Consider the following 16,155-nt stretch of genomic DNA (forward strand, 5'->3'; position numbering starts at 1 on the left):
GAAATGAATCCTGGTAATAAAGAGGAAGAGGAGGAGAAAAGACAAATGAAGGGGACGAGGTCAAAGGTCATTTGTTGCTGATGAAATATAAAGCAGTATAGTTGACCGTGTTCTTCTGCATGGACTGATCATGAGGATCATCTACTCACACATTACAGTTACAGTACTTCAGATGAGAGGACTCGTACTGTAAATACAGTAGCACACAGCCTCAAACTCAGAACTGCTGAACTGATTTGAAGCCCAGTACTTCTGACATGTATTTGTGCAGAACTGAGAGTCTGTCGAGGGACGCAGAGAAGTCTTTTCTCAGAAGACTAAGAAACTGTTATAGTATAACAAATAAGGATATTACCAATACTGTAACGCAGCTCGGCAGAGGATGCTGTATTTATTTATTTATGTACAGTGACTGACAGGATATTCCAGTGTGTTTTCTGTATATTCAGTTGTTTGGTCTTTGTTCTCTTCTAGTGATTTTCATCTACTGTAGGATCTCTTTACAGTAGTGTAATGTAGGTAAACGTTTCTTAAAGTTTACTGTATCTGCAGCGCTCTATGTATGCCGTATACTGTAACAGTTATTGCAGGATTCCTGTTTCCCAAAAGGAGGTTTTTATGAACTGATCTCACTAGTGTTCTCTGGTCAGGAAAATATTCTGTGTATTTGACAGCTTTGTGTCTCATCTGAGGCCAAAGATTAGATTCTGACAAAAGAGAATGTTTTTGACTAAAGTATTTGGTTTTGACCTGAAAGTCGGAAGTTTGCACAAGTTGGTGTGTAGTTTTGAGATTGTGTTTATAGTTGTGAGAAAATGGTGAATTGTTTCATGAACAGTGTGTCAGCAATCCAGAAAAACTGTAATCATAAGAGGGTGGTATTATTGTACATCACTTTCATTAAACAACTTTGTCTTAATTTAGCCTCTCACTTAGTGCTGAATGTTGCACAAAGAAAAGAAAGTCTAATTTGAAGAGGATCTCACACAAAAATATTTCATATTAAGTAAATGAGAAAACATCATTTAATAATTGCAATTGAAAACAATGGCATTGATATGACAACTTAATACCGCAATTCCTATATTAATTAGGATTCATTTTTAAGTCTGTAAAGCGGTTCATGCGCAAATTTACATTTTAGATGTCAATTCGTTAGTATGTTTAGATGCTGTAAATATGGCAGTATTTTATTGTTTCAGTGTCTATGCAAACGTAAGTAAATTTACAATTGGTAGAACAACAAGTTAAAAAATAAATACAAATTCTCATTAGACCACGTTGGATGAGGAAATAAGTAATTCAAAAGTATTTATTAAACTGATCAAGAATACAGAAGAAAACAAACACAACAGACAGGATCAGACAAATAACTGAAAGATGCAGGAGCTATATATAGCCTATAGACTAATTGAGGGACCTAATTAGTAAATGAACAGCAGGTGAATGAAATTATTAACTAGTACATAACCATAGAAACTAATAAGAACTCAGACAGCCACAACCGCAACTAGACAAATCGCAACTAAACAGGTGCACACATTAGTGACTGAGCAACTGGGTATAAATAAAGCTGATTTCATGCAATGATCTGAGTGTTGTGTTACAGAGTATTATAGCTTTCTTAGTTGTCTTGGTGTGTTTTAGACTATATTTATGTTCTTAGTGATTTAAAAATGCATTTCATTACATAATTTCATGTGTTTCTTTACATTAATGTTGATATTCATAGGACTTTCTCAGCATGTGGATTTTGGCAGCATTCCACCTTTTTGCGTTGGCTGTAAATGGACATGAATGGTATGAAGGTAAATTAAATTTATTAATAAAAAATAAATTTAAAAAATCCAGACTTCCTTCCATCCAAATGTCCTTTTATCCAAACTGCAGGTGGTAAGCTTTTTCAGACGTGTGTGTGTATGGGGAATTTATTTATTTTTTTTGAATGGTTTTTACATTCACAATTTTCAACCATTACATACTAATCACTTATTCAGCGTTCTGGCAAGAACACTTTGGTTGGCCTGCTGGCTGAAGATGCCCTGCTGGCTGGCAGAAATTTGAAACCAAATGTTTTAAGTTTTTCAGTGACTTGAAAACATGGGCTGAGGCAGAGGTAAGTTTGTTCTGTGTAATGTAGCTCCTACATGATTGGGTGCAAACTAGTGCATCTAATGGACCCTAAACTGTTTACTTGATCATACATAGTTAACCTGCACTTTACACCAGTGTAAAGCTAAAAATATAGACTGGATAAGAGTGCTAAAGACATTGCTTTTTTTCCCTTTTTTTTTAATGGTTACAGCACTCATTTTAAAGCCTGAATTGATTGGATGGATGGTCAAAGTTACTTGAGCTATGACACCATGTTAACTGACAGATTGTTTCAGTTGATTTACGAATTCAATGCATTGTACCTTTTTTAAAACCCTTTATCCTCACAGAAACAATGTGTTGACCTTGGAGGAAACCTTGCGTCTGACCATAGTCGTGCCACTCAATTTCCTGAAGACCTTTGTGAGAAAACGTGCTAATGGTGTCCCCCGACCCTGGATTGGTGCTCATGATGCAACTCTAGCTTACTTTTCCTCTTGAATATCAGTTCAACCAGTGTCTGGTTAAGAGTATTGTTACAATTAAATAAACCGTAAGTGTTAACTTAATATTGTTGGCTTTTGTCGGATATATTACTTGTGCTTTTTCTCATTTTGTAAAGGCTGCTTTGCACTGCCCCAACAAACCCCAGTAGCAGCTTCACTCAATTTAATTTTATGTAGGCTATATTTAAACATTGCCTACCAGAATTCACACTTAAAATAAAGGAAAACGATAGTCTTCAAATATAGATTGCTTCAGTCTGTTGTGCTGCTGAGAGGTTTGTGATTGTAGCTCCGTGTACCTTCGCTTTTTATTGAATCTCTACCTTACTTAAAAAAAAAAAAAGCACAAGCACTTCGTTTGTCGGATTGCCTCTTCAAGATGAATCGCTTCATATGTTCCCCAAATTGTAAGTCGCTTTGGATAAAAGCGTCTGCAAAATGACTAAATGTAAATGTAAGTTAAGTTGGTATCATTCATCAATCACGGTGAGTAATGGCTTCTTCTCCTGCTATTGTTGTTTGCCACATGTACAGTTTATCTGTCTCTGTCAGCAGCGAGGGATTCACATGTGATAAATGCAGGGAAATAGTTAGGCTGACAGAGAAGGTTTTAGAACTAGAGACACGCATCCAAACTTTAGTTGAGGATAGTAAGAATGTGAGGGCTGTAGATACTGCTTTGGATGCGACTAGCTCAGGGAGTCCTGTACATTGTTCGGTTTCGGTTGAGCCCGTGCAGCAGGGCAACTGCCTTTCTTTTTTCTTTTTCAAGGCTAATGATGTCAATTACCTACGTATGTGTTTGTTGTACAGAGAGATGCATAAATGGCTTACCATTCTGATACATTGACTTGTATAGACGACCTGCAGGCTATAGTGCCCTCTTACGCTGCTTTAGAATCAGTTTCTGGTTTAAACGCGTATGCCTGAATTAATCCAATATTGCCACTTGCCATTGTGTAGCATTTGCTACCTTAGTTCATGCAGTCCAAGCTGGTGCGATTGAGTGGAGGCACATTCCTGATTTCGTGCATACATGATACAAATTTACAAACATAACTATAATGTAACAAATGCAATGGTCTTCTACCAGGGGTCCGCAGCAGTAGCCTACTACAGAGGGTCCGTTAATTGTAGTTTGATCACAAATTAAAAGGGTAAAAACATCACAAAGGCAATTGTTTGAAATCCCTCTGCCATGACTGTAGCTCCACACACTGTTGACAGCGGCACGCTATTGTGACTTCAAATAGTGGCCATTAAGAAGGTTTGCTCCTTGTTTGTTTGCTGCTCTGGACTTTTCATATGGTGTTGTGGCTGATGATATTTTGTATGATTTGAATTACGCAATTTATTGACTGTTTACAAAGACTATAGAAATACAATGACTGTTCACTCATATACTTATGAATGGGAGAAACTGCAATGCGCAATATGGTGGGATAGTCCCGCCTTCTAAATGAAAGAGCCAATCGTTGATTGGTAAAGTCACTGCAGCGGCAGAAGCTCTGGTTCCTATAGAGAAACCTCCCTGCTCCCCCCCCACTCACCATCATGAACAGCTCTGTGACTGCAGTGGAGACATTCAGGTTCCTGGGCACCACCATCTTGAACTGGGACACTCACATTGACTCCATTGTTAAAAAGGCCCGGCAAAGGTTGTACTTCCTTCGTCAGCTGAGGAAGTTCAACCTGCCACAGGAGCTGCTGAACCAGTTCTACTCTGCCATCATTGAATCCGTCCTCTGCACGTCAATAACTGTCTGGTTCAGCTCAGCTACCAGATCTGACCTCAGAAGACTACAGAGGGTAGTCCGGACTGCTGAGCGAATCACTGGTACAACCCTCCACGCTCTCCAAGAACTGCACTCATCCAGAGTGAGCAAAAGAGCTGAAATCACTCAGGACCCTCACATCCAGCACACTCGCTCTGAACTGCTGCCGTCTGGTCGACGCTACAGAGCTCTGAGCACCAGAACGACCAGCTTCTTCCCTCAGGCAGTCCATCTCATGAACACTGGACATTAAACATGGAACACACAACACTATTATGCATTATTTACTTAACACACATACTTATTTACATTTACATTTATGCATTTAGCAGACGCTTTTATCCAAAGCGACTTACATTGCATTCAAGTTACAGTTTTTACATTTTATCAGCTCTTGCTTTCCCTGGGAATCGAACCCATGATCTTGGCGTTGCTAGCGCCATGCTCTACTATTTGAGCTACAGGAAAGCCTTATTTACATTTCAAATTTGCAAATACTGTATCATACCTGTGCATACATAATTGTCTATATTATATATTGTGTTTTTGCTATTTTGTACATTGTCTATTTTGTATATTTGTATATGATTCTTTTTATTATCTGTGTCCTGTTGCTGTCATTCTGTCGCACTGTGGAGCTTCTGTCACTGTAACAAATTCCTCGTATGTGTAAACATACCTGCAATAAAAGCTCATTCTGATAAAAGCGTCACATATGAATTCTAAATATGCATATGAAAATACATGAAGGTTTATCGTTGTTATAAATACACAGAGGGATGAAAGTGTCTTATTGATTATGAGTCTGAACTCTTTGTATTTAAGATCAAAAGTGTTTTCCTTTCAGTTCTCTGTCATCTCAGACGCCTTTTGCTTTAATTAGGCCAAACTTTCATGCTGTGTTGATTTTTGTGCTATTTTGAAGCGTTTCTCTTGTCCTGAAGATCACATCTGAACACATGAATCGCTCTGTGTCATGAATCTGGTTCATGGCTTTCCATCCGACTTTCCACAAGAGGTCGCCTCTCCATCATATTGACTCTCACACCACTGCATTGCCCATCATCCATTGCACTGATCACACAGCTGCCACCAATCACATGCTCACCTGAGAGCTATTACACACACTATATAACACCTACTCAGTTCCTGCTCAGATCGCAGAGTATTGTATAGCGTTTATCTCTCTCCCCTAGTGGTAGCTATTCTACGGAGCCTATTCTAGTTTTCATAGTCTTGCCTTGCTGTTTTCTCGTGTTCTGATTCCTGCCTGTCTTCCTTGGATTAACCCTTTTGCCTTGCCATTCGGACTCTGTTTGCCCCTGCCCACGTTTGCCCTAGGATTACTCTTCGTCTTGCCTGTGTTTTACCTGTTTGTCATTGTAACACAGTTCGTAGATCGGGAAGAAGGAGGCGGGAACCGGCGAACGTTCAAACAAAGTTTTAATAAAATAAACAAACATAAAAGTAAAGCGGCAGCCCCTCACGGACGACTGCCGCACATAAAATACAAAATAAAAGTCCAGGCCTGGTCCTCTCTCGTCTTCCACTGTCGTCACTCCTCCTTTTATCCTTCCGGAGCTCCTCCGTGGGACTCGAGACTGGCGAGTGGTGCAGGTGTTGCTCATTATCATTAACTCCACCGGCCTCGCTCCGTTCCCACGGCTCTCGGCCCCGCCCCACTCGCCACAGTCATTGTTTGACTCCTGCCTTTTCTTGCATATGGATCCGCATGCTTTCTCTGTTCACTCCATTACACTCTGATTGAATCTGAACACATGAATCTTTCTGAGCGAATCTGAACACATGAATCTCTCTGAATGAATCATTTGATCTCTAGAGTTTGTTTGTAAACTTTATTTCTGTCATTCCTCTCCATGTCTTGACCTTTGGCAGTTTCCCATCTTTTCCAAAAACATTTTCTCACGTCTCCTCTGGGATGCTAGTTCTAGCTCAAACATTTGTCTTATTTCATGATCTGGCTCTGAAAGAAAGGAAAGTAACAAACTGAGAAAGCAGTACATTTACAACATCTAAAGACTAGCGTTCACATCCCCACACACACACATTCTCCCTCATGTCAGAGTTTGTGTATGACGTCTGTGTGTGATGGATGTGCTGCACTTGTGTCGTCGTCTCTAGATGCTTCTGACAGAATCACAAAGCAAAAGATGCGATTAAATGCCAAACGCCAAACGCTTAAATTCAATCAGCACCTTTGTTCCCGTCTGACATCATCTGATATTGTTATGCTGATGTGAGAAGAAGAAGCTAAAGAAAAAATGTCAGAAATTGTCCTTCATCATTTTCTCAGAACCTGCTGAGAAACAAACACAAACATTATTAACATGACAGTCAGCTGTCAGTCATAATCGCCATGATCATTACGTCATTACGCAGTCTAGGATTCTGACTCAGTTGTGTGTTTGGTTTTCTTCACAGGATCCGTTTATGAGTTCTGCGGCTGCACGTTTATTGCTTGATTTCATTAGCGTCTCTCCTCTGAATCAGAGCAGATGTGCTTCTTCACTCATACTGACACATGAAATCTGGGCTGAAATCCACTGGCTGTAATTATGACCGTCTGTCGTCGCATTGTGCTGCTGTGCGTTTGATCAGCGACAAAGATGGGCATCGCAACTTTAACACCCCAGCGGCCTTCAGGGGTTAGGAATGTGTCACAATGAAGCAAATCAAAACTGATTGATTGTTTATATTGTTGCAAAATGTAACTACATTATCACTCAGCTCTATATATAAAGTTAGATATGTATATCTAGCTTAATCTGCTTATATACTGTAGACTCACATAATGCAACAAATACTAAATAGCAAATCTCAACTGCTTGAACTATATAATGTGTAATGCAAAAAACACTATATAAATAAATTTGACTTGCCTGTGTGACTCGAGGCACTCTTCTAAGTGCTGTTTTCAGCAGAGGTCAGAGGTCAGAGGTCAGACTGAACCGGGCAGCAGTGAATGAAGATGCCGGAGCTGATGTCAGAGATTCATCTGGGACTCAATCAGACTTTGGCTCCGGGTTTTTCTCTCTTGGCTGGAGTTCTGATGGCTGTTGCACACGTTTCACAGAAACACTTCTCTAGTGTGTTTACTGAGAAAACAAGAGAGAAACGCCTCGCTGGAGTCTGTTTGCCTGAAATCTGCTGAAAATCAAGGAATGAAATGACAGCCGTGCCTCCGGATCCCAGAAGACACAAAACAATCGAGTGTTTGCTGCGAACTGACACAGTTACTGCGTTTGTATGTGTTTTATATGAGGGCAGATTTTATCGGATCAGGGAATAACACAAACATCACAGTCGACAAGAAATAATTCATGTTCCTGCTCTTGTAATTCAGTGATGTTATTCTAAGAGGCTTCTAATCAAATCCTCATGGAGCCAATCAAGTCTGTTCACAATTATTCTCATCGAATGTTATTACAGCAAAACCACAGGTGTGATATGACCATAATGATGCAGATTAAATGATTCAATCACCTACTCATCTCATTCAGATAATCACTTGTTTTGTTCCTAAATGATTCTTAAATGATTCAAATAGCTCATTTGTACAGTCACACTTGTTTTGTACCTGAATGAATCAGTGTTTTTGAACAAATCAGCTGAATGAATTGATTCAAGTGACTCACTCATAAAGACTAATACAATGCAGTCTGTCTGGAACAAACACAGACAAGCACAGGGACACAAACAGGCTTTGTTTAGTTCGGTAATGGATCAGTTTAAGGGTTAATCCTGAAACTCATAAATCACATACTTGATAATATTAAGTCATCAAATAGAGGCTGTTTGTCACTGAGAACAAAAAAGCCCTTCAGCTTGTGACTTTATGTTGGATTCTGTTCTGTATTTCATAACACGCTCTGTGTTTTTCTGAGAGGAAACAGCCCAGAAAGCATGTAATAGAGATGAGTGATTCGCCTGAACAAATCTTCTGTTTGGGAAAATAATTCAGGGAATTCTTGAAGCATTCCAGCCAGAAGCTTTTCCCCGTATTGAGCCATAATTGGGATCTTTCTGTTATGTGGCAGAAATACAGAAATGCAAACACAAAGTGATATTCCCAGAGCACCACAGACGGACGTGATGAATGATGATGTGACCTGACCTGCACAGACTCTGCGTATCTTTAATGTTTTCCATCTTCCCTAAGAGCTGATGAATGGACGGACTTACCGTTGATTATATTATAATCTATTTCCAACTTTAGCCCTCAGAACAGAACATACATCACCGTGACATGCGAAACAATTCAGAAAATGTGTATTGATCCCATGAGTGTGAAACCCATGACACACCTACAGAAGACTCAGCACAGCACTTTTGAATCATCATCATTATTAGTGTTATTTGCTGTTTGTGCCAGCTAAAGTGTTTTCTCGGCTAACAAAAATATGTTTTGCTAATGTTGTCTTTAAGTTTTGAAAACAATATTTCTGAATGTTCTCTAAGGTAAACATTCAGAACATTTAGGGTCATATTTACTATCAGTTTGCACCAGCGCAAACCCTCATTTGGCGTTGCCCTGTTTAGTAAATCTGGCCCGTTTTTTTGTTATGCAAACTGTAAAGGAGAATTCACTTCATGATTTTTCAAACATTATTGGAACGTTACTTTTGAATGTTCTCTAAACGTTCTGAAATTAATAGTTGTACAATTTAAAAAAACATTAAATGACCATCCAACTAAAATGTTTCAGAAATTAAACACTACATGAACGATGTATAATGTGTTTATGCTAAGGTTTTGAGAACATTATTAAAGACCAGATAGTGTTGAAGGAACATTCTATTAATGCCACTAGAAGAACGTTTGTTCATATAACACTGAGAGAACCTTTGCAAAACATCAACCAAAGTTCTGAGAACATTCCTTGTTATCTGGGTTCCAACACTTGCACAAGTTTAATATTTCAGAAGACACCGCCTGGAGTAATAGTACTGACTGTATCTGGATTATTGGAGTGTATTGTGTGAGCGAGTCTTTGTCCAGAGCTGATGAATGTCTGTGATGAAGAACTTCACTCTCAGGAGGATTTGTGTCGTATTGTGATGTGAATGAATTCGCACTGAAAGCCTTTCTGCTCGTGTCTTTGCTTCATTGTTCATCCTCAGCAGCTTTACAGCAATGTGGCACAAAGAGCAAAAAGAGCCGCAATCTTCTAATCTTCTTAACGAATTCTCTGGCGTCTGAACTAATGGAGGCTGTAATAAGTGACCCGCCGGCCGCGTGGCTCTTCTGAGTGTCGTGGAGTCTCTAATTACACACGTTTTAATGCTCAGCTCACCTCAGCCGAAGCCTGCGAGTGATAATGATGTGATGGTTTGGTGAGGTTCGTTCAGCGCTGGACGTCTGTGTGAATGGAGACAAACACAGAATACAGGCATCAGATGTGCAGCTTCCCTTACGGAAAGAAAATACATTTTATTATATATGAAAGGTCAATATATTAAAGAATTTTCAGTATATTGGTAATTATATAGAATAATACATTGTGGTAATATATTACACAGAGGTGGAAACTAACGAATTACATTTACTCACGTTACTATAATATAATATATATAGTAGCTTTTTTGTGTACTTCTACTTTTTAAAGTAATTTTTTTTAATCTGTAATTTTACTTTTACTTAAGCATATTTTGTTTTAATTATTGTACTTCGCTCAAACCACATTAATTACTGAGTAAAAAAACAAAAACAAAATAGCTCCTTGGAAACCACTGCATTAAATAATGGGCAGGAGAACAAATTGGCGCTAAAATCACAAGAAAGATGGAGACGGACAAGACAGGCGTTATGGTGCAGACCCAGCTGAAAACCAAACCCCGTCGTATTCTGCTGAAGTTGAACTCGAAGGAAATGAAGTGAACCCCTGGCCATATTTAAGCTCTATTATGCAGTGTAAACTGTGTTTGCTCAGGGAGACCAAACTAGCTGCTTATAAAATCTCGACATCAACCCTTCGCAAGCATGTAGAGGTAAAGTAAATACTTGCATCGTTGCATTGGTGGTTGAAATGAAGCTTTGACAGTTTAGCAAAAGGTTCTGCACAAATTAGCCAAAAAGACAGTGGTGCAGGGTGTGCGATATCGTCTGCGATAATATCATAATTGTTGTTTTAATGATGGGTGATTTGACATTATCAGTATTTTGCCAAAAACCAAACAAAACTCTCCTACAGAGTGCCGTGAAGTCTAGTAGATTAGACCAGTGCGCGTGCATTTAGACTGCGTTCTTTCACTGCGTGATTCAGTCTGTTAAAATTCATTTAGAATGATCACAAAATTGAAGATATAGGGGCAGAAAATGTATATATTTATATCATTTCATATAGTAAATCAATACCATACGAACAGTACCATTTTTTCTCCAAAAAATCAGCATGATTACATATAGATTTTTTACAACAGTTCAAAAAACAAGAAGTTAATTAAGAGACTTGCGTTTTAGACAACATATTGCCTGTTTTTGCTCTATTTCGACAACAAAAATAATTTCAAACAGAGCCACCATAGCACAGTTTTGCGTCTCTGAGCAATAACGGTGTTTCGTTCCTGAATGAATCAACTGTTTAAATGATTCGGTTCAATCCCAATGACTCACTAATTAACAGTGGCTTGGTGACACCTACTGCCGGTTTTAATTTCACATTTAAAGTTTCTTGATTATTTATATATATATATATATATATATATATATTAGGGGTGTCAAAGTTAACGCATTAACGCATGCGATTAATCTAAAAATTTTAACACGTTAATATTTGTTTAACGCAAATTAATCGTTTCAGACGGTTTGACCCCAACTTCTATCATTGTGTGATGAGGGTACAGCGAACCAGTGTTGCCAGGGTAACGGCACAAGTGCTATTTTGAAAATCACAGTCGCGGGAAAAATTACAGACCCGTGGGTTGCTGTTTTTTGGGCTACTTTTTTAATGTACCACGGCCGCCCAAAGTGTATATAGACAAATAAAAATTAAAATAGATCCTTTTACTAATGTGTATTATACTTGAAATGTATCCCTGGCAACTTACAGAAATAAACATGACAACAGCCACTATAGATTATATAAGATAATAAACACACGATTATGATAGATATGGTCTGTATGTGATTTTCTTGAGGGTTAGGCTCTAATGCACCTGCAGAACAGGTCCAATTCTTCTTCATAATGGATTTTGTCATAATACTTCACGTAAGGTCGCAAGAAAATGTTTTGTTGTATTAATTTAGAAATACTTTTGATAATAGTTGGGTTAATGTATACTGGGATTGAAGCGATGTGGCTTGGTAAACGTTTTATTGCCAGTATAAAGGCTGATAATGGCTGAATAAAAACAAAAGAATAATGATAAAAGAATAATAAGGATTATGTCTCATACCTGGCTGAAGTGTGAAAGGTTCTGTTTCCTTAAACTAGTTTGTCATGCATTTCTGTCATGCGTTTCACACATTTACAGGTAAATCCTAGTATTTTAAATTTGTGATTAATCATGATTAATCACAGTCCATGACTGTGATTAACGCGATAAAAAAATTTTAATCGATTGACAGCACTATATATATATATATATATAAAATTTCAAACGGGTATTCAACATTTTATGTCTTATTTGTCAAAACATTATTTCTGCATTTGTAACTGCAGGCTAAATGCATTCATGTTTTGCATTAAACAGTGTGTAAATACATATATGCCACTTCAGATGTAGCTTCTGTTTCCTCTGCATTGCAAAGATGAATTTTGTTGATACTGATTTAATTTGCCTGGTAACAGCCTAAATGTCTTATTATTCTAAATGTCTGATTCCTTTAATTAAAAACAACTAGTTTGATATTTATAGGCCTGACCCAGGGGTGTCAAACTCAGTTCCTGAAGAGCCGGATCCCTGCCGAGTTTAGTTCCAACCCTGCTCCAACACACATACTGTCACGAATCCGGTCTATGAACTTCCGCTCACTCACCACCAGAGGTCACTCGCTCACCACATGGACTCTTGCACTACACTACTGTTGCACTTCACCAGTATACAATTCCCATCATCCATTGCACTGACGACACACACAGCTGACTGCACTTATCACACGCTCACACCTGAGAACTATCACACAATCACACAATCACACACCCTACATAAATCATGGACTCTCTTCTAGCACTAGCTGCCTTACCGTGTCATTCCGTGTTTCTTGTTCAGTTCCAGTATTGTCCTGTGTTTATCACTCCCCTAGTGTTAGCTGCGATACGGAACCTGTTTCTTGTTTTCTAGTCTGTGTCCCCTGTATTTACCCCTGTCTCACCGTTCGGACTCTGTTTATGCCTCGCCTGGACTATTGCTCTTGTACCTGGATTATCTCTCTGCCTTACCCTGTTGGATATTGTTCGCTGATCATCGACCCACGCTTGTCCTAGGACTACTCTGTGTCTTGCCCATGCCATATCTGTTTGCCGTTGTTTGACCCTGCCTGTATCATGACCACATCTCTGTAAAAGCCTGCAAATGGATACGCACATCTCACGTCTTGTTGGCTCCGTTACACATACCATGTAGTTTTCAAATAAGCCTAAATGATTATATTAGCTGGATCAGATGTGTTTAATTAGGGTTATATCTAAACAGTGCAGGGCTGTTAGGGTTAGGGTTAGGGTCCAGGAACTGAGTTTGACACCCTTGGCCGATCCCAGTTTTGCGTCCCTCCTAATGTTAAAATGTAACTAAGTAATTTTTACTTAAAAGAACTACTTTTTACTTTTACTTGAGTAGATTTTTAATCTGGTACTTTTACTTGTACTTAAGTAAAATGTCATTAATGTAATGGTACTTTTACTTGAGTAGAATATTTTCATACACTTTCCACCTCTGATATTACAATATACTGAATAATACATAAGGAATTGCCGCTTTCCATATATGGGGAATATATGTTAACATATATGGTGCTCATATGGTCACAATTATATGGGAATATGTATTAGCAATATATGACACAATTCAAGGTAAATACTTATTTTAATATATTTTCATATGGAATTATATATTTGTAAATATATCAATATTGGCTACACTTATAATTTAACATATATGCAGTATAATGTCACATATGTGAACATGTATGCAAAATACAGTGCCCTCCAAAAGTATTGGAACAGTGAAGACAAAATTGTTCTGTTGGCTGTGGAGTCAAGACATTTGCAAATATGATGAAAAGATGAATATGAGACAAAACTACAGAATGTCACATTTTATTATTAGCCATTTCAACACACGCATGTTTTACCAAATAAAAAGAACAGCACTTTTAGAGTTCATCCCACTCATTGATGTGAGCATAAGTATTGGGACAGTTGAACATAAGGCAGATATAAAAGATTAAAAGCTGTTATTTAGTTGGAGATCCTTTGCGCACAATCACAGCAGTGAGTCTGTGACCCATAGACATCACCAGACTCTTGCTCTCATGCTTTTAGATACTTTCCCAGCCTTTAATGCAGCCAGTTCCAACTGTTGCTTGTTTTGGGGAGTTTCTGCCTTTGCTCTCCTCTTCAGCCGCTGAAATTCATGTTCAATCGGATTTAAATCTGGAGATTGACTCGGGCAATCTAAGACTTTCCATTTCTCTGCTCTTATAAACTCCTTGACTGAACTGGCAGGGTGTTTTGGGTCATTGTCCTGATGCAATATAAAGCACTTCCCAATGAATCTGGTGGCGTTTTCTTGAATATTGGTAGACAAGATGGTTTTTTACCCTTCCAAATTCATTCTGCTACTGTCATCATACATTAAGTCATCATATTACATGCATGCACAGTTTTAAGGCAGCTTTAATCGCCTTTTTGGTAACTTACATATTATTGCTCTTCTGTTGGTTTGATTGCTGTTGTCCTCATTTAAGTCGCTTTGGATAAAAGTGTCTGCTGAATGATTAAATGTGGACGTTAATTTGCCTGAATCTGTATAGAATTGGGGACCTTTGTAGGCATATTGGGAATGTATTTTTGAGACATTTAATTTTGTATGTATACCCATATGTTAATAAAAAGGAATGAGTGATTCAATAAAGCTATGTAGTACTGTATTATTTCTGTCTTATTTCTAAATATATATTTTATATGTATCAATATATGGCTATACATGGTTCATGCATATATTGCAGAATATTGAAAAATATAAGGACTAGAGTCCCATATATCAAAATATATTATTTCATATATCACATTATATCTTCCAATATATTCACATATATTTTTGTTTCGTAAGGGTTTGATCATGTTTCCTCGAGGCTCTTACCTCTGTAAACATGTCAAATATGAATCATAACCTCAGCACAAACCAAACCGCTGAACAGCATTCCTGCACTTTCATAGAGCCGTCGACTATAAATAGAAATGCATATTTTCTGGCCTCGAGTTCTTACGTTTGTTTACCCGGCTGCTTGTGTTTACTGACATTGATCTGAGATGCAAACAGATGATGAGCATCATCAGGTGATTTACAACAAATTCTCTCAGCATTTCTCATGTAAACCAGATCTGTGATGAAAAATGAATGTGTCTCGATCCCTCAAGAACCTCATGAGAATGTGTGCGGTGTGCGGAAACAAACACAAACACTTACATGGACATGGAGTCCAACACAGACACCAGCACGGACACAAACATGGACAAAGACAAAGAAAGACATCAATATGGACACAAACACGGACTCTTATCATATGTTCATATGACACATGCACACTGAAATGTTTCTTCAGCTGTGAAGAGTTTGTGCAGCTAGTGTATGATGAATTCAGGCAGAACGGCTTGTGTTCAGCGAGAGTGTCGATAATATCTAGATCTGGTGTTCTCATCCACAAACGCTCAGCAGACCGGCTCTGATCCTCTAAAGAAAGTCTGAATCACGTGAACATCTGAAAATACTACTACATTTCTAACAACCCAGACTTCTCTTCACTCACTACTCATTTTATTACAGTTTTTTTCAACTGCTTACACACATTTTCAAAACTTGCAATTTTTTACCTTTAAACACAAATCCAAGAATTGCACACAAAATGCACAAAATGCCTCACATCTCTTGAAAAATGAAGCACTGTATTCAAAATATCACAAACACGTCTCAAAAGCAAACATTTGCAAACACCTTTTCCATAATATCAATTACTGTTAGATTTGTGTGTGTTACACAGAAAATTGTGTGTTGTGTTTTGCAAAAAGTGTTTTATGGAATTGAAAACTGAGTCAAAGGCTGATTATTAGTGTATGGTTTGCAGATTTGGTGTGTGTTTCTGCTGTTTGAGTGACAGCTTTCAGAAACTGAGTGACAAGGAAAGATTTTGTGTGTAAGCAGCTGAAGAAAACTGTAATACTAATCATGGTTAGCAATATATCATCATTAATTAATGCAGCTTCACAGTACTGCAGTTTTCAGCAAACATCCTCTCCATTTCATCTGAGAGAAACAACTGAAATATTAAAGTGAGATTTGAGCAGCAGAACTACAGGCAATGTAGAACATATACGTGTGTATGATTTTACACAAATAAAGCTATGGTAATGAACCACTGAGCATTCAGTCAGTCAATGACTTTCGAATGTTAATGAACAGCGAGAGGTAAACAATTTATAGGTGGTTTTGTGTCGTGTGTCTAGAAACATTAATCTGAATTTGTGTTTAGTTTCACGAGGCATTTTTCATTGTTTTACAACGCTTCATCTCTACTTCAGCTGCTGCTGCTGGGAAATTAAA

General features: G+C 38.1%; 1 long non-coding RNA gene across 1 annotated transcript; it reads left to right on the forward strand.

Moving 5' to 3' along the window:
* Positions 1-1,602: 1,602 nt before the first annotated feature.
* Positions 1,603-2,636, forward strand: LOC131533719 (uncharacterized). Its single transcript, XR_009269200.1, has 4 exons — positions 1,603-1,636; positions 1,733-1,808; positions 1,998-2,116; positions 2,445-2,636. It is a non-coding gene; the product is annotated as an uncharacterized LOC131533719 (long non-coding RNA).
* Positions 2,637-16,155: the final 13,519 nt, after the last annotated feature.

The sequence above is a fragment of the Onychostoma macrolepis genome, chromosome 24 (genome assembly GCF_012432095.1).
Source record: "Onychostoma macrolepis isolate SWU-2019 chromosome 24, ASM1243209v1, whole genome shotgun sequence".
NCBI lineage: Eukaryota > Metazoa > Chordata > Actinopteri > Cypriniformes > Cyprinidae > Onychostoma > Onychostoma macrolepis.